Here is a 20,928-nt window from a genome sequence, read left to right as displayed (position 1 = left end):
CCCTACTTCGTGTTTGGGGTGTTTAAGGGCCTGTGGTAGTCCTCTCCTTTCTTCTCTCTTATTAAGCCCCCTCCCCACCTCATGCCCCACTGTACTGTGGGAGAGCAATCTCCTGCATGGGCTTAGAGGCACTTGCATCCAGGGGGTGGTCCTCTCTGCCTAAGGTTGGCTTGAATTGGTACAATAAGCACAATACCCACTTTCTTACTCAGGCCTTATCTAAAGTTGAACTTTGGAGGAGCAGCTGTTTGGGGCAATGTATAACATCCTTTTGATGGAAACACGAAGCCATGAGACCCAGTTTGCATGGCTGCGAGTTCTTGCTCCAGAAGTAACAGGCCTGTCTGTATCCCTTTAGAGCCAATGCTGCCTTGGCCACTCGGCTCACAGTGGGTCAGTGTTTGTGTGACCTCAGCTTTACTAAGCATCTGAAGGCACTTCTGTCAAGTGGCTTCAATTTGCCCAGTGTAACAACTTTTCATTTCCGAGAAACAGTTGTGACCTTTAACCCAGGTTGCTTTTCTGAGGAGAGCAGCCTGCTCCAGGCAGCCAGGCTGCACCTTGGGTTCAAGGTGGTTCTCTCTCCCAAAGTTTTCAGCCTCCTTAATTGGCCCTGGGAGACTAAACATTAGTGAGTAAACACAGTTTCCTCAACAGCAGTCTCCTTGGGCCTCTGAACTGTGACAGGATGGATCCACTGTTGAGCTCAGCAGCAGCAAAGAGAACTTTCTGCAGATGCTGCTCACGCCACTGCCCCAGCTCAGCCCTTCTGGTGCTTTGAATATCTTTCTTCGGTAACCTTCTTTCCTGAGTGATAAGGGTGGGAGCCCTCAAGAGAAACTGGGCTAAGTCCAAGTCTGGTCTTGGCCTTGGAGAGGGTCTGCCCCTTTGGATGCTGAGGATGGCTGACATCCTTAGAACATCAGAAGAGGCGGTGCCTCTGCAGGCATGGGCGGGGCAGGGTGTTGGGGGGCAGGGTGCGCGGGGGGCGGTGCCAGGTGGGACAGGGCAAGCCCACATGAGGCTTCCTGGAGATTTTGGTTGAGTAGATGCAGCTACCGTGGCGCTTCCTTGGACTCGTTATGCTGTCTTTAACACTTAGTATTTTATTTTGCTAGACTTTTCCCTCCTAAAATAAAGGTACATTCAGTGATAAAAATTCTCTAATATCCAGTGCAAAATAATACTACTTGCCAATTTGAAAAAAAAAACAAATTATCTGCTCTGTGTGTTGAGAGTTCTTTTTTTTTTTTTTTTTTTTTTTTTTAAATCAGCTTAGAGAAAATCCCTAAACATGGTTTCCTGTTAGTTGATTTCATGGCTCTATCATTTCCTCCCTCCCTCCTTTCCTTCCTTCCCCACACTAATCACACACTCCTTTGTCCCTCCTCCCCGAGGCACAGCGCATGTTCTCAGGGTTCTGCATGTTGCAGTGTTTCAATTTGCTAATGTTGCTGGAACGCAGTATACCAGAAATGGAATGGCTTTTATACAGGGGATTTATTAAGTTACAAGTTCACAGTTCTAAGGCCATAAAAATGTCCAAACTAAGGCATCCAGAGTAAGATACCTTGACTCTTAAGAAAGGCCAGTGTCTGTCACATGGAAAGGCACATGGCTGGCATCTGTATCCTCTATGGGCTTCTGGTTTCAAACAGCTTTCAGCCCCTGTGGATTCTTCTGCCTTGCTTAGCATCTCATGGGAAGGCACATAGTGGTGGCCGCAGGGCTCTGCATCTCCATATGTGTATGTGTAGGTGTTTACTCTTGCTCTGTTGGCACTCTAAGCATCTCCAAATGTCTGCATCTGTGTCGCTTCTGAGTTTTCTCTAAAATGTTTCCCCTTTTAAAGGACTCCAGTAAACTAATCAAGACACACTTTAAATGGGCAGCATCACATCGCCATCTAATTGAGATGTCCAGCAAATAATTGGGTGTCTGTTGCCCAGTGTAACAACTTTTGTTACATCTCCCTGGAGACAATCTAATCACAAGGTCCGTCCCAAACAATAGGTCTGGTACCGCAAGATGGGATTAGGAAAAGAGCATGGCTTTTCCAGAGTACATCACGATATCAAACTAGCACATGCAGCATGTCTCATAACTTGACCTTTTCTTATGGCCAGATAATATTCTAGGGGCATATGTACCATTTTCTTAAAGTCACAATTCTCCTTACTTTTAATATGTGTGTGTATGTGCTTTTGAATTGCTGAAAATATCCCTATTGATTCTATTGCAGAATTATTTATGGTCCACAAAGCTTGAAGAAAAAGTCTATTATTGCTGACCTCTAACCCTCTGCTGTGGTCCAAAGGGCAGCAGAGTCCTTAGCCTAGCTGGGACCAGCCAGAGTCATTTTTATGAGGCTTTTCTGATGAACTTGCTAGTATCGTGCATTGATGCCTCCAAACCATCCCCCCCTTTTATTTATTTTCCTTCCGCAAATTTGTCTTCCTATACGTCATCAAGTACATATTCTTAGCCATTCGACAGTGGCCTACCAGCCACCAGAACAGTTTCACACCTTTTCTTTATTTGTCCTTATAGTACTCTTTTTTTTTTTTTAACTTTTTATTTTGAAATACTTTCATGCTTATGGAAGAGTTACAAAAAATAATACAAATCTCATACAGAGAGCTCCAGCATACCCTTACCCCCTTACCCCAGCTATCTGTCTAACTATTTATCTATCATCCATCCATATATCTATCCATCTATTTTCTGAACACTTGAGTGTAAGCTGTATACATCATGCTCCCAGAACACTTAACACTGCTGAGTGCATGTCCTAAGAACAAGGATCTTCACTTTTTTTTTTTAAATAATTTTTTATTAATTAAAAAGAAATTACAAGAAAGAAACACAAACATCCGTAATATATGCTCATTCCATTCTACATATATAATCAGTAATTCACAATATCATCACATAGTTGCATATTCATCATCATGATAATTTCTGAGAACATTTGCATCAATTCAGAAAAAGAAATAAAAAGGCAACAGAAAAATAAAACAAAAACAGAAAAAGAAAAAAAATTTTTACATACCATATTCCTTATCCCTCCCTTTCATTGATCGCTAGTATTTCAAACTGAATTTATTTTAACATTTTTTCCTCTATTATTTATTTATTTTTTTCCTGAATCTACTATGTGCTTTTATTTTTTTATCCAATTTAAAAAAAATTTTTTTAATTAATCAAAAAAAAGAAAAGAAATTAACACGACATTTAGAAATCATTCCATTCTACACATGCACTCAGTAATTCTTAGTATCATCACATAGATGTATGATCATCATTTCTTAGTACATTTGCATCGATTTAGGAAAAGAACTAGCAAAACAGCAGAAAAAGATATAGAATGTTAATATAGAGAAGAGAATTAAAATAATAATACTAATAAAATATATATATATAAAAAGGAAAAAGAAAAAAAACAAAAACAGAAGATACAAACAAACAAACAAACAAAAAACCATATTTCAGGTGCAGCTTCATTCAGTGTTCCAACATAGTTACATTACACTTAGGTATTATTGTGCTGTCCATTTTTGAGTTTTTGTATCTAGTCCTGTTGCACAGTCTGTATCCCTTCAGCTCCAATTACCCGTTATCTTACCCTGTTTCTAACTCCTGCTGGTCTCTGTTACCAATGATATATTCCAAGCTGATTCTCGAATGTCGGTTCACATCAGTGGGACCATACAGTATTTGTCCTTTAGTTTTGGGCTAGACTCACTCAGCATAATGTTCTCTAGGTCCATCCATGTTATTACATGCTTCATAAGTTTAGTCTGTCTTAAAGCTGCATAATATTCCATCGTAGGTATACGCCACAGTTTGTTTAGCCACTCGTCTGTTGATGGACACTTTGGCTGTTTCCATCTCTTTGCAGTTGTAGATAATGCTGCTATAAACACTGGTGTGCAAATGTCCGTCTGTGTCTTTGCCCTTAAGTCCTTTGAGTAGATACCTAGTAGTGGTATTGCTGGGTCGTAATCCATTCTGCCATTCTATGTCTTTTGATTGGGAAATTCAGTCCATTACCTTTTAGTGTTATTACTGTTTGGATAATATTTTCCTCTACCATTTTGGCTTCTGTATTATATATATCATATCTGATTTTCCTTCTTTCTACACTTTACTCCATACCTCTCTCTTCTGTCTTTTCGTATCTGACTCTAGTGCTCCCTTTAGTATTTCTTGCAGAGCTGGTCTCTTGGTCACAAATTCTCTCAGTGACTTTTTGTCTATAAATGTTTTAATTTCTCCTTCATTTTTGAAGGACAATTTTGCTGGATATAGAAGCCTTGGTTGGAAGTTTTTCTCTTTTAGTAATTTAAATATATCATCCCACTGTCTTCTAGCTTCCATGGTTTCTGCTGAGAAATCTACACATAGTCTTATTGGGTTTCCCTTGTATGTGACGGATTGTTTTTCTCTTGCTGCTTTCAAGATCCTCTCTTTCTCTTTGACCTCTGACATTCTAACTAGTAAGTGTCTTGGATAACGCCTATTTGGGTCTATTCTCTTTGGGGTGCGCTGCTCTTCTTGGATCTGTATATTTAGGTCTTTCATAAGAGTTGGGAAATTTTCAGTGATAATTTCTTCCATTAGTTTTTCTCCTCCTTTTCCCTTCTCTTCTCCTTCTGGGACACCCACAACACGTATATTTGTGCGCTTCATATTGTCATTCAGTTCCCTGATCCCCTGCTCAAGTTTTCCCATTCTTTTCCCTATAGTTTCTGTTTCTTTTTGGAATTCAGATGTTCCATCCTCCAGTTCACTAATTGTAGCTTCTGTCTCTTTAGATCTACCATTGTAGGTATCCATTGTTTTTTCCATTTTTTCTTCTTTGTCCTTCACTCCCATAAGTTCTGTGATTTGTTTTTTCAGATTTTCTATTTCTTCTTTTTGTTCAGCCCATGTCTTCTTCATGTCCTCCCTCAATTTATTGATTTGGTTTTTGAAGAAGTTTTCCATTTCTGTTCGTATATTCAGCATTAGTTGTCTCAGCTCCTGTATCTCATTTGAACTATTGGTTTGTTCCTTTGACTGGGCCATATCTTTAATTTTCCGAGCATCATCCATTATTTTCTGCTGGTGTCTGGGCATTTGATCAGATTTCCCTGGGTGTGGGACCCGGCTGGTTGAAAGGTTTTTCTGTGAAGTCTCTGGGCTGTTTTTCTTTTCCTGCCCGGTAGGTGGCACTCGTGGCGCTCGTCTGTCTGCGGGGCCCACCAGTAAAAGATGCTGTGGCTCCTTTAACTGGCCAGTCCGAATCTTGCAGTCAGCCCGGGAAACCGCGCGTGGAGGGGGTGGATCGCCGGCTGCCGTGGCTTGGGGGACTCCGGTCCAAATTGCCCAGCTGGCCCGAGACGCCAAGCGTGGTGGGAGGGCCCCACTATCCAACGTTCCCACTCAGACCGGGGAGCCACGTGCGTGGAGGGGACCCCAGTCGCCAGCCGCCCCGGCCGGGAAAACGCGCGCCCCTTGGATATCTCACCGCAGCGGATTCTCCCTGCCCCTTCAGCCGTTCCAGAATGGGGTATGCTGTCTTTTTGGTCTCTGTTGTGGCTCCGGGAGCTGTTTCGTATTGTTTCTGTTTCTTTAGTTGCTTTTCTGGAGGAGGAGCTAAGACCCGTGCGTCTTACTAAGCCGCCATCTTCTCCGGAAGTCAGGATATTCACTTTTGTAACCACCTTAAGTGCAGTTACCAAGTTCAAGAAATTTAACATTGGTATGAAGCTTACGTTCTATACTCCTGGTTTTATATATCCCAGATGTCCTTTTGACCCTTTTCTCCTCCATTGTTAGATCCCATTCAGGATTGTTTGTTGCGTTTAATTGTCGTTATCTCTGTAGTTGTTTGCTTTCTTTCTTTTTTTTTTGCATGGACATGCACTGGGCATTGAACCCAGATCTCCAGCATGGCAGATAAGAACTCTGCCTGCTGAGCCACTGTGGCCTGCCCTCTTTCTTTTTTTAATTGTGGGAACATATATACCACATAAACTTCCCCTCCTATCCACTGCCAAGTATTCTGTTCAAGGAAATTAATCATATTCACAATTTTGTGGCACCCTTTCCACCTTCCATTCCTAAAACGCTCCCGTCTCCCACACAGAAATGCTACACCCAGTATGCATTAACTTCCCATTTCCCCTGTTCCCTGAGCTGTACTCTTAATTTCTGTCTTTATGAGCACGCTTATTTTCTAGTATTTTCTTTATAGACTATGGGGCTTAAATTTAGCATCCTAAAACCATTACCATCTCCTTTGCTTTGATACAAACTTAACTTATACCCAAACTATATTCCTCTACCCCTCCATCCCCCTCACCTTTATGTAGTTTTTATCACAAATTACGTATTTGTACGTTAGGAGTCCCAAACCACTGATTTATCACTCCCTGTTATTCATTTGCCTTTTAGATCCTAAAATGTGGAGTTATAAACCAAAAAGATGATAGTACTGGCATTTATATTTAACCATGTCATTACCCTCACTGAAGATCTTTATTTATTCAGGCAGCTTTGATTTATTGTTAGTTGTCCTTCCATTTCAACCTGCTGAACTTTCGTTAGCATTTCTTGTAGGTCTGATCTAATGGCGACAAAAACCCTCAACTTTTCTTTCTTTGTCTGGGAATATCTTACTTTGTCCCTCATTATTTTTTCTTTTTCCTTTTGTTTTCTTATCTCCCTCATTTTTAAAAGGCACTTTTACTGGATCTGGAATTCTTGGTTGGCAGTTTTTTGCTTTCAGCAGTTTAAATGTTATCCCAATCCCTTCTTGCCTCCATTTAATCTTTTTGAGGCTCCCTTGTGACACATTGTTTCTCTCTTGAGGCTTTCAGCATTTTCTCTTGATCTTCGATGACTGATAATTTGATTAAACTATGCTGTGGTGTTGGGGTTTATCCTGTGTGGAGTTTGTAGAGCATCTTGAATGTGTATTCATGTATTTTGTTCAGTTTGAGAAGTCTTAAGCCATTATTTCTTTGGATGTTCTCTGTGCACCTTTCTCTTTTCTCCGTCTGAGACCCCCACAGCGTGTGTATTGGTGCGCCTGATGGTCGTGTGCAAGCTGCTCAGCAGTTTCTTCTTCAGCCAGCTCCAGTCTGCTATTGAACCCCTCTAGGGAGTTGTTTTTTTTTTTGAACCTTGATGACATTTTTTAAATTAATTTTTAAATTAAAAAAAAATATTTAGCAACAAATAAACACAAACGTTCTTAACTCATGATCATTCCATTCTACGTATATAATCAGTAATTCACAATATCGTCACATAGTTGCATGTTCATCATCATCATCATTTCTTAGAACATTTGCATTAATTCAGGAAAAGAAGTAAAAAGACAACAGAAAAAAATTCATACATACCATATCTTTTACCCCTTCCTTTCATTGATCACTAGCATTTCAGTCTACTAAATTTATTTATTTTAAATTAAAAAAAAATTAACAATAAACACAAACACTCCTAACATATGATCATTCCTTTCTACATATATAATCAGTAATTCACAATATTATCACATAGTTGCATATTCATTATCATGATAATTTCTTAGAACATTGGCATCAATTCAGAAAAAGAAGTAAAAAGACAACAGAAAAAAATGCATATATACCAAACCCCTTACCCCTCCTTTTCATTGATCACTAGTATTTCAATCTACTAAATTTATTTATTTTAAATTAAAAAAAATAACAACAAACACAAACATATGATCATTCCTTTCTGCATATATAATCAATAATTCACAATATTATCACATAGTTGCATATTCATTATCATGATAATTTCTTAGAACATTTGCATCAATTCAGAAAAAGAAGTAAAAAGACAACAGAAAAAAATGCGTACATACCAAACCCCTTCCCCCTCCCTTTCATTGATCACTAGCATTTCATTCTAAATTTATTTTAACATTTGTTCCCCCTATTATTTATTTTTATTCCATATGTTTTATTCGTCTGTTGATAAGGTAGATAAAAAGAGCATCAGACACAAAGTTTTCAAAATCACACAATCACATTGTGAAAGCTCTATCATTGTACAATCATCTTCAAGAAACGTGGCTACTGGAACACAGCTCCACATTTTCAGGCAGTTCCCTCCAGCCTCTCTATTACATCTTGACTAACAAGGTGACATCTATTTAATGCGTAAGAATAACCTCCAAGATAACCTCTCGACTCTTTGGAATCTCTCAGCCATTGACACTTTATCTTGTCTCATTTCACTCTTCCCCCTTTTGGTGGAGAAGATTTTCTCAATCCCTTGATGCTGAGTCTCAGCTCATTCCCCTCTAGGGAGTTTTTAATTTCTGTTACTGTGGTCTTCAGCTCTGTTTGGTTCTTTTTCATGATTTCCATCTCTCTGTTGTGATTCTCTTGTGTTCATCTGTCATTTTCCTGATTTCCTTCAGTTCTTTGTGTTTTCCTGTAGTTCTTTGAGTTTTCCTGTAGTTCTTTGAGCATATTTAAGACCATTTCTTAAAAGTCTTCATCTGGAATGTCCTAGGTCTGGTTCTTCTCCTGATGGTTTCTAATCCTTTACTGTTCTCCTTTGCCTTGGACTGTCACTTCCTGTTTCTTTGTATGTTTTGTAACCTTTTGTTGAGACCTGGACTTGTTGATATTTTCATATGTTGTTGCTGGTATTTAGACTCTGAGTCATTTGTTTCTTAAGCTTATATCCAGCTAGTATTAAGAGAGCTTTTCTTGAAAGCCAGGAGCTAACAAGAGAGGGGAAAACAGTGGGGGAAAGGAAAACATCGGTCCTTGGGTCCTTGTTTTAGAAGAGTGACTTACGGGAGTCCTGTCCTTCAGGTCTTATCCCTATAATGAGTTTAGAGAGTAGCTCCAGGCCAAAGCACGGGGCCTCCTCATCCTTTCTGTGCATGGGTCTTATCTTGCAGAACTCTCTTTAACATCTCTCTCTTTTTTTTTCTTTAGTATCTCTTAAAGGCTTGTCTAGTGCTAATGAGTGGCCCTAGGAATTCCCTGTTTATGCAATTCTGAATGTCCCCTCTTTCCTAGGAAACAGTTTTCTCATGGTCCTGGACACTGTGCTGTATGTCCTGGAGCCAGCAATCCCTTGCCTCAGGCAGCATGGCTTGACTACTCTCCCACAGTGTTCTGAAGGAGAGCTGGGTGAACTGCCGTCTGCATGCAGGGCAAGTTCTGCAACAGCGAGTCCCTCAGGTCACTGCCAGACAAAATGGGCCAGACATATATGCTCCAAATAATGTGCACAAGGGTTTACTGTCCTCTTTCCAGAACTGGGACCAGGGATGTGTGCACTTGGAGAGTGGACTGGCTGTGTGCCCATCTGGTGAGGGGTGAGTGAGGGACCTCCCAGGGAGCTGTGAGGTCCCTACTGCATTTAAATAGTTTTTTTTTGATTTGGCACTCTCTCTGTTCCTGCTGTCCTTTTTAACTGTTTTTTGGAGCTTTGAGAAAGACATTTCTGCCAGTTGTTGCTATCAGTTCAAAGCTTCTATGGAGGCTTGGAGCTCTGAGTGTGTCGGCAGCACTGTTTCTTGTGCAATCATTTGAATTGTTTATGTACTTTGCCCTTGTTTTGTTTTGTTTTTTTCCTTTTTTTTGCATGGGCAGGCACTGGGAATCGTACCCGGGTTTCTGGCATGGCAGAGGAGAGCTCTGCCTGCTGAGCCGCTGTGACTTGCCCTTTGACCTTGTTTTTTAAAAATGAAATTGAAAAAGTAGAAATGTTAATGATAAGAGTTATGAAAAGCATAGTTCTCCTAGACACATCAGTTGTGAAAGAGATGGAGATCATTTGGCATGAATCTGTGGGAGTTAATGGTTCTGAAGGAAAACACAAGTAAAGGACCTGTGTGAAATGCTGCAACATTCCTTTATCCTTGTGAGATATAAGTTATGAGATATATATTTTTTGACTTGCATGCATTTTCACTTTCCAACCCATTTTCAAGACAGCATTATATATGGGAAAAAGGAGTGCCTAAATTGAGCCCAGCACGTGCCCTGTAAGTTACTTCTTAGGCTGTACCTGTGCCCACTGTAGTCTTTCTGGATAAGTGTTTCCTTTTCAGAATAACAAGCCTCAGGTCCTCCAAATCAGCAATCATAGAGTGTTCTAGGTCTTTGTCCTCTAGTCCGAGGAACTCTAGTTCCCTTCCCTCGTGCCTCCAATGTCCCACGTTTCGGACTCTGCCATTCTTTGGAATTCCTTTGTGGCTGCCAGCCTCGTGTCAGGGAGCAATCTGAAATTCGTGCCATGTGACATCTGTTAGCTGCTGCGCCCCCTGATGTCAGGAATCCATTGTTTTATCATGCCTTCCTCTTGGGCATCCAGTTCTTGATTTCCCTGTTTCTGATCCAACCTGGCACCTGTTGGGTTCCAGCTTCATTGACACCCCTTCCGAGAGACTTCTCTTATCCCTCCTGCAGGACTCCATCAGGACACCCAAACTTTTCCTCCACTTAGCACCAGATTAATTTATACATTTATTTGTTACTTGTTGGCCATCTATCTCCTTCGCTAAATTGTAAGCTCTACTGAGGCCTATGTTCACATGGGGCTCCAGAAGCTTTGTTGAATGAATGAATGGTAGCCTGATTGTCCTGCTCCCCTCGACTCTGAACCTGGGATTGTCTTTGATTCTGTCTGTCCTTTATCATCAGGATACTGGGAACTCAGTAATAAAGTCCAGTGGGTGGCCCTCCGGAGGGCATCCAACAGTGTTCCACAGCTGGCATGTGGCAGCCCCACCCCCTCTGTCCCTGGGTTGTAGGTACAGCATTCCTGGTCTGCAGGCTCTGTCCCCTCTGGCTTGAACACTGCTACTCCCTTATCCTCTGTTAGGCTATATTCTCTGGTTGCTGCTACCCATGGAAGTAAGTTCCCAACTCCTCCCTGGCTTTCTAGACTCTGCAGAGGCTTATCTTCACATCTTCCTCCATCTTTATTTCATGCTATTTCTGAGCGTGCACCCACCACTGAAGTCCTTGCTTTGTGCTGTGAAATTTGAACTGCATGGCCACTGCTTGCTCGTTTCTTCACCTTGGTCCCTCTTCCTCTGCCTTCTGTATACCTCAAACCAGCTCTTTCTTAAGGGCTCAGTTTAAAGTCCATCTTCTTAATGGAATCTACTGCTGATTTCATTACCCTCGTTCTTCTGGTCCTTGACATTTGTAGTCTGTCTGTGCAGTTTAGCCCTTTATAATAATGTTGGCCATGTAATGAAATAAGGAGGCAGAGTGGATGAATTTGAGGAGTGTGGAGGTAGGAGTCAGAGAGACCTAGGTCTGAATCCTTAGTTCACCAAGGATTAGTGTATGTCCTTTCCTATGTTAATTACTGTTAATAGCTTCCTGTCCTCGTCTGTAATATGAGAATAATAAGTCCTTTCTCACATAACAATTACGTGAGATGATGATGGTACAATCCTGGTGTATAATAGACACTCAGTGACAATGACACCGATGGTCGTTTCCATGGTGTTGGCCCTTATTGAGTTCACATTAATTGAGCACTTACTATGTGCTGGGCACTCTCATTTAAGCTTGCTTGCATTCTCTCTCTTAATTCTTGCAGCAACCTTAGCTGATTGGCTAAGTAACCTGCAGAGGTTCCCATAGCCCAGCAGCTCCGGAATTAGAATTGTGACTTCACATTGTAGCCCCTGTGAGTGGCACTTTGTGGAGTTGTGCAGTGCACGTCTCTGACTGAGACTACCCCAGCCAACATGATCAGAGGCCACCGCCACGTGTCTCTGACTTCAGAGCTCATGGTTTTCATTTACACTGCAGAGCAGTATGTGAATTTCTTGATCTCAGGGTGGGACATGACTTATATTTTACCCCAGCGGCACTTTTTAGAGTTCTTTGTGCATAAGAAGCAATTAAAAAAGAATCTTGGCTGGTTCATCACTCCCCCCAGCTGAAACAGTTGTATTTCCTCTCTCTGGGTAAAGAGTGAAGTTTTCCACCACCCCAGCTCCCTGGTGGCCCCTGCCTGTGCTGTTTGCTGCCAGCAGGGGCGTTTGTATGCTGAGGTAAAGAGCCTAACCTTGAACACTGCTGAGCTGAAGAAAAGAAAGGAGGATCAAATTTTCAATTGTTGTATATTAAAATCTTTGTCAATCTCAGCCTTGAATTCCGTTACCCTCAGTGAGTAAAAGTAGGTCTTGCGGGAAATGCCCTTAAGGAGGGGTCTGTAGGCATCCCTTAGATAAACACTTCTCACCTGTTCTTTCTCTTGGTGTTCTCTCCCCCTTCTTATGTAAGCCATGTTTACGAGGCCAGAGAGTGCATTAGCCAGCTCTTTTTTTAATTTTATTTTTATTTGTTGCCTCAACCTTTGTCATTCAGAGAAAAATTGTGCTTCACTAGACTCAGGACCCAGATGGCTTTGCTAATAATTAATTAACCCCTTTCAGAAGTTGATGGGTTTGGGCTCTTGAAAAAGAATAGTCATGTGGAGTGTAATTTAGGCTCAAGGTGACGAGGTTGTAGATGTACAGGACCATATAGAGAGAGAGATGTTGGCGAGCATTCCTTAATCAGCGTCTTTACAATTTTTTCCTCACCACCTTTTGAAAAGGATTACCGTAAAACATTGTATCAGAGTTGTCCAGAAGAAACAGAACCAAAAGGAGATAGATATATGTGGATATTAAAGAAATTTATTGTAGAAAGTGGCTTTTGTGACCGTGGGATTGGCAAGTCTGAATTCCATAGGGCAGGCTGCAAGTTGGAAACCCAGTGAAGGTAAGGAGGATGAGTTCCCCAGGAGAAGCTGACTGTCTGGAATAGAAATAGAGATTCTTCTTTCTGACTGCTGAAATCATCAGTTTTCCCATCAAAGCCTTCAACTGATTGGATGAGGAGACCTCGCTCATTGCTAAAGGCAGTGGCTTTTGTTAATTGTAGATTTAATCAGCCATAAGATGCAGTCACCGACTAATGATGTAAATCTGTTTATGAAATACCCTCACAGTAGCAATAAGGCCACTGCTTGCTTGATCAAACAGCTGGGCACCATAACCTAGCCAAGATGACATGTGAAATTTACCACCACAGGCATGTCACAATAGGGCTATTAAAGGAAAAATTGAAAATAGATATTCAAACCCCATAAAGAGAGGGGAAAGCAAATATTAAAGTTTTTTAAGCTAATGTATCTGCTATGGGTTGAGTGCCCTTATAGCCAAGGCAAAAATGGAAACAGCAGATTACATAGTACTGCTTCTCTAAAGAAATGTCTGTTTAAGAGAAAGAGGCGGGCGGGCCACTGTGGCTCAGCAGGCAAGGACGCTTGCCTGCCATGCCAGAGGACCTGGGTTCGATTTCTGGTGCCTGCCCATGTAAAAATAAATAAATAAATAAATAAATAAAGGGGATGACCGCTGCTTTAAAAAAAAAAAGAGAGAGAGAGAGAGAGAGAGGCATAATCCTTAGGTACCAGTTTCTAAAAGGAATGAACTGGGGTGTTGTTTTTCCAAGGGACATAAAACCATCTCATTTAAATGTGTACAGTAACCCTAATTTTGGTTCGGGAAGCAGTTCAGGTGTTTGCTTATACTGCTTTAGCCATCTCTGTCCTGACCAACTCCTGCTCATCCTTTAGACTTTAGACTTCTTTCAAGAAGTCTTCCATGATGTCCCCTGTCCAAACCAGGTTGGTTCCTCTCCACTGTGAATCTATATTCTGGCCTCACCTTGATCGCAGCATCTCCGCATTTGTGTGCTGTCCTTTACAATCACACTGGACTGTCCTAGGACTCACTCCTGGCCCTGTGGGAGGTGTGTGGTTAGCATGTATTGAAGGAAAGAAGTGTTTTGATATAGGTTAGAAAAAGAAATTTCCAAGTAGTGAAACCAGGTTCTGTAGCTAAAAAGTCATCAGCTGATTTTTAGAACCTACCAATACTAATTTAGCTCATCTGTAGCTCAGGAAAATTGCACATCCTGTGGCACCTCTTGTGAGGTGTCGACTCAGGGGCCCTTGGTTCTTGTCCCGATTTTCCCAGTACATAAAGGTCTGACTTGAACATTTCTCAGGCTCAGTTTCCTCATCTATAGAATGAACATGTTGAACCAGCTCAGGGAGGGCAGAGATGTGCACTTCTCTCCACTCCCGCGTTCCACGCTGAGGGCAGACATCGCTCACCAACCACAGCTCTCGCCCGTGAGCAGGTGTCGGGGCTGGCTTCTGCTCAGAGTGCCGCTCCAGGAAGCCACCCCCAGCCCACTGGGGCTGGTGTCAGAGAAGAAGCCTACTTAACGTCAGTGGAGAAAGTTGCCTTTGAGCTTTTCTTTTTAGCTCTAAAGATTCTAGAAAATTCCCTGATTTTCCCTTATATTTAAGAACCTCATATTTAAAATTCATCCGTCATGTTTTTTCTCCTTCATGCTAATGTGGCCCTTCTCGTTTATCCAGAGAAGCCTGACATGTTTGAAGATGTCTTTTTGCCATTTTGCGTGTGGTGTGAAGAACTAGACATTTCTCAGTTCATAAAAATTTAGACGTTAATAAAAAGCCCCTTTTCCCAATTAATAGATGAAAACATATGAGTTACTTGATATTATTGTGGGGCATATGTTTAGTTCAGACTCCCTGAGGTCTTATTCAAATTATGGAAAATCTGGCCTCTGCAGTGTAATTCACAGATGGTACTGACTCTAGCCAAAAAGAAAAAGAAGAAGGAAAAAAAGAACTGTGTTAGAAAAACAAAACTATTTGAGTGTCCTGAGCAATAGAATGTCCAGGGAGCAGTGCTGGGCTGCTCCCTGCCGAGAGCCTGCCCCCACTTCTCCCCTTGTGGACCCCGCAGGACACCTCGCTCTGGTGGGGGCCAGTGGGGGGTGTTTTTTTTCACAGTTCCTCTCTCATGTCTTATTCAACCTAAGTTCCACGTTTTCTCTGCCTCACATACTATCCCCTCTTCATCAAGTACTTTCACGTGTTATTTAATGATCTCAGTGTCCTACAGAGTGGTGATTACTGTCCCATTTTATAGACAAGGAAACTGAGTCAGGGAAATAAGCAACTTGCCCTGGGCCACACAGCTAGTGAGCAGCCAAGCAGACTCCGAACTGCAGTCTGTCTGATTCCGAAGCCCAGGTGCCGCCTGCCCCACCCAGAGGGCGTCTGGGGAGGGCTAGGAACAGTGGCCTGAGCAGATGCAGGTTGGACATAGAGAAGTTGGTAGAGGAAGCTGGTGGGATAGGGAGACACGAGGAAACAGGGAAAGGGGTGGTACAGGATGAGGCCAGAAAGACAAGAAGGGTCTTGACTTTCAGGCCTGGAAGTTCAGATGACTTCTGCTACACTGGGGAGCCCTTGGTGAGAGGAGTGGAACAGGTGGAAGTGGTGTTTGAGTAGTTACATCTGGCAAGAGGAGTTAGGGTAATGGACTGGAATCCAGCAGGGGCCAGGGGTTCAGCCAGGGGTTGGGAAAGATTGAATTAGGTTGGCAGCAGTAGGAAGGTGGAGGTGATACCAGAGCTGCCGTGGAGGTTGCACCCAGAGGCTCTGATGACAGGTGTGGGGGCTTGGGGTGTGCAGACGTGGGGGTGGGGAGTGAGGGTTGAACCTGTAGGGGAACAGGGACAGTGGGTTTGGTTTGGGGGCAGTGGGGGTAGACAGGGAAGATGGTGGGCTCCAGTCTGGCTTGGTGGACTCGAGACACTACACGGCCATCTAGAAGAGAATGACTGGCAGACGGGTGGGCTGGACACACAATGGATGAAGCTTCAGAAATGGTTGAGAGGATCAGGCAGTGCTCCTTCACTGTGGGGCAGTGCTCACCTCACCTTCATTTAAGAAAGGGAAGAACACAGATGTCATGAGACATTTCCCCTGCTGGAGCCAGCAGGCTTCACAAGGTCGGAATGTCAGGGTGATAGTAGCATTAGTTGGAGATATGGCATGCCACCAGATGTTGTTGGGCAGGCGTTCTAACATTAAAAATCGAACCTCTCATCTGAGTGGCTTTGGATGCAGTCCTGATGGAAGGCGTTACCCTCCTGGGAGTCACTCTAGGAATGCCCTGAGTAGACAGCCCACTGGGGAGAGTCACTGCTGCAGTTTGCCAGTAGTCCTTGGAGATGGCAGCTCCATTCCCGGCATCTTCGTGACACTTCTCTCTGAAGGGGGCTTTGCTCCTCTGGTCCCTGAGTTTGATCTCAGAGTGTTACCTGGAGCTTTAGGCATCTCAGAACCGGTTTCCCTCTAGTCCCCTGAGTAAGCATCTTGGAAGCGAAACTGAACATGCTTTAGGAGACCGTGTGTCGTTAGTGAGGCCGACGCCGAGATTGCCGCTGCTTTTTGTAGGAAGAGGCCATGGGCACCTTGGGGTGGGATTTGAAGGCTGTGGTTCCAGGAGCACGTGCCCGGAGTGTCCCAGTTGGGGCAGGGTCTGCAGTGGGCAGGCACAGGCTGAGTGGAACCCTTTCTAGGTTGACTGAGGCCTCCCGTGTCCCTGAGAACCAGGCAGTATACAGGGATGGTCTGTGATGTGGGATTTGCAATTCTGCTTCTGAATCGGGCTGTATTGGTGTATCTCCCTTTGTCCTGGGACTTAGTTTATCACTCTCCAGAGCAGTGGTGATTTTGTCCCCAGAGGGTATTTGGCACTGCCTGGCGACATTATTTGGTTGTCACAGCTGGAGGAGGGAGGAGGGATGCTGCTAAATAAACACCCCACAATGCACAGGCAGCCCCCCTACCCTGGACCAAGACTTTTTCAGCCCCAAAAGCCAATGGTGTCGAGTTAAGCCAGCTCTAGGGCCCTAGCCACGGTTTTCCACCCTGACGCTGTGGGAAGCGTCCTGAAGGCTCCGGCACACTGGCCTCTTGCCATCTGAGGTTTGGTTCCCTTACCTGTCAGGTCAGGAGAGACGCAGGAGATGGCTGAGACCCTTCCCAGCTGTAGCTCCTCGAGACCCTAGAAATGACTCCGTGCTTTCATGAGTCAAGTCATGTGGGAAAAGACATTTGATGAGACATCCAGTTTTTATTTATATTTCTCTCATTTTGGAAAATGTAAACATTAAATCTGAAATACCGATTGAAAGTGCCCTTTCCTTTTAATAGGAACCATAGTGATAAACGGGAGAGTGTTTCTTTTATCTCAAGGAGAAATGACTAATGTATTTAAAACATTTCTGCTCGGTAATGAAAATCCCACGTCCGCTCACAGCAGACAGACTTCTGCGTGCTGAGCGCGTCTCCCCAGACAGCAGCACGGCTGCGGGGAGCTCCCCGCCGCTGGGTCTGCTCCGAGAGGCGGAGTCCTGCGCTGCGCGGAGCCTGCGGGTACAGGGCCCCTGAGTGCTCCCCGCGCTGCGGCGCCCAGTCGTCCCAGAGGGGTCTCAGCTCCCACCCCTCCTCATAGACACGTGCGCGTGCACGCACACATGCACACACACACACACACACACAGAGAAGCACACAGACACGTATACATGCACTGGAATTCACAGACACACACATGCACAGGAACACAGGGACCCAGAGACACAGACAAGATACACAGACATACAAAGGGACACACAGAAATACAGAGAGACAGATATAGTCACACATAGACACATACACATGGGGATACAGAGACTCAAACAAAACACAGAGACACACGGACACATAGACACAGACACATGCAGAGACTCAGACAAAGACACACAGAGACAAATGCAGACATGCAGAGGCACAATATATACACACAGACACAGACACACAAACACACGCATGCCGTAGGACCCGTATCCCTGAAACTCTCGGTGTTCTCTCTGAATGAATGGATCATGTGCCCAAGGCAGCCAGGGCTGAAAAGTTGCGAGAATAATACAGTGACCACCTGTATACCCACCACCCAGAACCAGTATTTGTTGATATGTTGGGTTTGTTTTACCTTTTTGTGTAAATTATATGGACCGGTTAGAAGGAATTTTGAAGGAAGTTTGTAGCCTTACCAACTTCAGCATGAATCTCCTAGTAATAAGCATCTTCTCCTGTAGAGCCACAGCATTGTTGTCATACCTAAAACATTCAAGTTATTCCCATTGCATCTAATACTAGTCCATATTCAGATTTTTCCAGTTCTCCCCCGAAGCTTTTTTAAAGTAACTTTTTGTTACTTTTTATTTTTTTATTTTTTAAATTTGTTAATTAATTTTTAAAAATTTAACAACAAACAAACAAAAACATTAACACACGATCATTCCGTTCTACATATACAATCAGTATTTTTGTTTCTTTTTAAACCAGAGTCCTGTAGTTAAGGTATAATCATTGCAACTGAGGTTTAAAATTTTTTTATTTTTATTTTTATGTCCCCTTAGTCTTTTTCAGTCTGAAATGATTGTCCCATTCTTTTCTCATGACATTTCTTTTTTGGGGGGGTGTGAGGGTGGGAATAGCTCAAGGCCAGTCATTCTGTGGAATGTCCCATTTCCTGAATTCATCTGGTTACTTTCTTGTGATGTTTAACTTGCCCCTCTGTCTCCTGGCAGTTAGTACCAAATGCTTACTTGAATTCAGGCTTATTAGAGAAACTTGCCAGGTGATGCTGGGTGCTTCCTAATGCATCACATCTGAAACGGTGGCTCCACTGTTAGTGATGCCAAGTTCAATCAGTGGCTTAAAGTGGAGCTGCCAGTCTCTCCATTGGATGGTTTGTTTTCCCTTTGCAATTAGCAGGTAATCCACGAGGAGATGATTTGGTGCTGTGTCTGTAGCCATTGATGATTCTCGCCCGAATTGTTTCACTGGGGGTTGCAAAACGATGATTTTTGTATTTCCATCATTAGCTTGCATTACGGCTCCTAAAAAGAAACTTCAGGATACAGTGAACAATTTTTAGAGAAAGGGGTTGGTGTCATAATCGTCTCTAATCGTGGCAAATGTATCTCTCTCTTTGAATATCACTGTGGACTTGTGGGTTTTAATTTTGTCAGTGTTTTATAATCAGTCATAATTTTTTAAATGCTCAAATCATCTAAAATTTGGCCACTAAGGACCCTCTGAAGTTGCCCCTTGTGTCCTTAGAACATGCCCCTTTTAATCTGCATTCTTCCTTGCTTTCTCGCACAGAAAATGTGTTAGAGTCACCTGTGCTTTCCCATCTCTAGACATGCAATCAGCCATTTCTTCAAGGAGCCCTGGATTCCTGTTAGTGGAGAATGATATTTAGAAACCAAATATGGATACTAGGTGTGTTCATTGCAGCTGGAAAATTATCATTTTCCTACCTGGGTAGAGCTATGAAAATATTTTTTTAAATATCAGGAGTTTATATTGATGTTTCTAGTTCAAATTTAACATTACTGGCCTTTTTCTTAAATCTTTGATTTGTTACTCTTTTCTCTTACACTGAATGTCTTGATTCCTAATAATACTTTTTTTTTCTTTCTTGTATGGGCAGGCGCCAGGAATCGAGCTGGGTCTCCGGCATGGCAGGCAAGAATTCTGCCATGAGCCACTGTTGCACCACCCAGATTCTTAATAATATTAACACATTTATTTATTCATTTTGTTCTACGATATACTTCAAAGAATTTTTAAATTATAATCTCTTACTATTAAAAATAAAATTTGGAATGAGACATGAAATTTCTTTGTAGTTTATTTTTGTCTTTATTATATATTCCATGAGGATGTACAGTCAGTATGGAGTTCAGAAGTCACGTAAAAGAATTCTTTTCTCTTTGAGATTATGCTGCTAAATTTGTTCCTCTAGTTATTTTGTTTGCTGTTTCTTTTTTTAATTTAGGGTTTGCTCTTCTCATAAATCAAATTTGTTTATAATAAATGCGCCCATTTTAAGTGTGTTGACAAATATGTGTACACCTGTGGAAACTACCACTACAATCAAGATACAGAATACTTTCATCACCACAAAAAGCTTCCTTGTTTCTTTTGCAGTCAGTCATCTTCCCCTCTACCCCAGCCCTCAGGCAACCACTGATCTGCTTTCTTTTATTTTAAATTAGTTTTACACTTTTTACTATTATAGAATGGTACACTTTGATGTCTAGCTTCTTTGAGAATCATCTGTGCAGCTGTATGTATCAATAGCTCATTCCATTTTATTGCTGAGCAGTATGCCATTTTATGGACATATCATACTTATTTATCCATTCATCTACTGATGGATTTTTGGACCGTTTCCAGCTTTTGGTTATTATGAATAAAGCTGTTCAGAACATTCGTGTACACGTCTTTGTGTGGGTATATGACTTCATTTCTCTTGTGCAAATGCCTCGGAGTGAGATTTCTTAGTTAAATGATAAGTTTATATTTAACTTTCTGAGAAACTGCCAAACTCTTTTCCAAAGTAATACTATTTGGCATTCCCACCGACAATTTATGAGGCTGCTTCACATCCTCACCACTTAGTATTGCCAGTGTTTTTAATGTTACCCATTCTAGTGGGGATGGAGTGGAATCTCATTGTGATTCTTGATTTGTACTGTTTCCTTTTGATTTAATTTTTATTTTTTGAAGAGTAAAGCATTTACTCGTTCAAAAGTCAGAATACTAGGAAGAAATGTATTTAGGAAAGTCTCAGCTTTTATTTTTCTGTCTTTCCATGGAAGGTATGTTTTAAATGCTTGCAGAGTATATCAACCACCTGCTCTGAGCCAGATATTGTGTTAGGACTTGGGTAATGAGCAAAAATGGACTCGTTCCTGCCTTCATAGAGCTTCCATATTTCTGTTAGCTACAAGGGGAGAGGGACATTGGTCAGATAACCTTATGAACGCATGTAGAACTGCACCCCTGCATTTGCGGTGTAGGAGAGACGTAGGGTGAGGCCTTGCACTGTTGGGTCTGGAACTCATCGTGGTTTCCCAAGAAAAAGACATTGTTTACGTGCTCCTTCCCTTAATACTTGTTGCAAAATTTCTAAAA

General features: G+C 42.3%; 1 protein-coding gene and 1 long non-coding RNA gene across 11 annotated transcripts in view; one reads left to right on the top strand and one right to left on the bottom strand.

Moving 5' to 3' along the window:
- The window catches only part of FOXN3 (forkhead box N3), a 413,410-nt gene that overhangs the window by 202,401 nt on the left and 190,081 nt on the right, over nt 1-20,928 (top strand). The gene's annotated exons all lie outside the window — the stretch shown is intronic.
- LOC143652099 (uncharacterized) overlaps nt 1-20,928 on the bottom strand; it is a 38,063-nt gene that overhangs the window by 4,862 nt on the left and 12,273 nt on the right. Inside the window, exon 1 of one of the 2 annotated variants that reach the window (XR_013160417.1) lies at nt 11,548-13,013. The exons of the other annotated variant lie outside the window; for it this stretch is intronic. This is a non-coding gene — a long non-coding RNA (uncharacterized LOC143652099). Of the gene's footprint in view, nt 1-11,547; nt 13,014-20,928 lie in introns of those variants that run through there. 2 annotated transcript variants of the gene reach the window in all.

This window comes from Tamandua tetradactyla, chromosome 12 (genome assembly GCF_023851605.1).
Source record: "Tamandua tetradactyla isolate mTamTet1 chromosome 12, mTamTet1.pri, whole genome shotgun sequence".
Lineage (NCBI taxonomy): Eukaryota > Metazoa > Chordata > Mammalia > Pilosa > Myrmecophagidae > Tamandua > Tamandua tetradactyla.
Note: the sequence above shows the minus strand (reverse complement) of the source record. Positions and strands in the feature narration are given on the sequence as shown.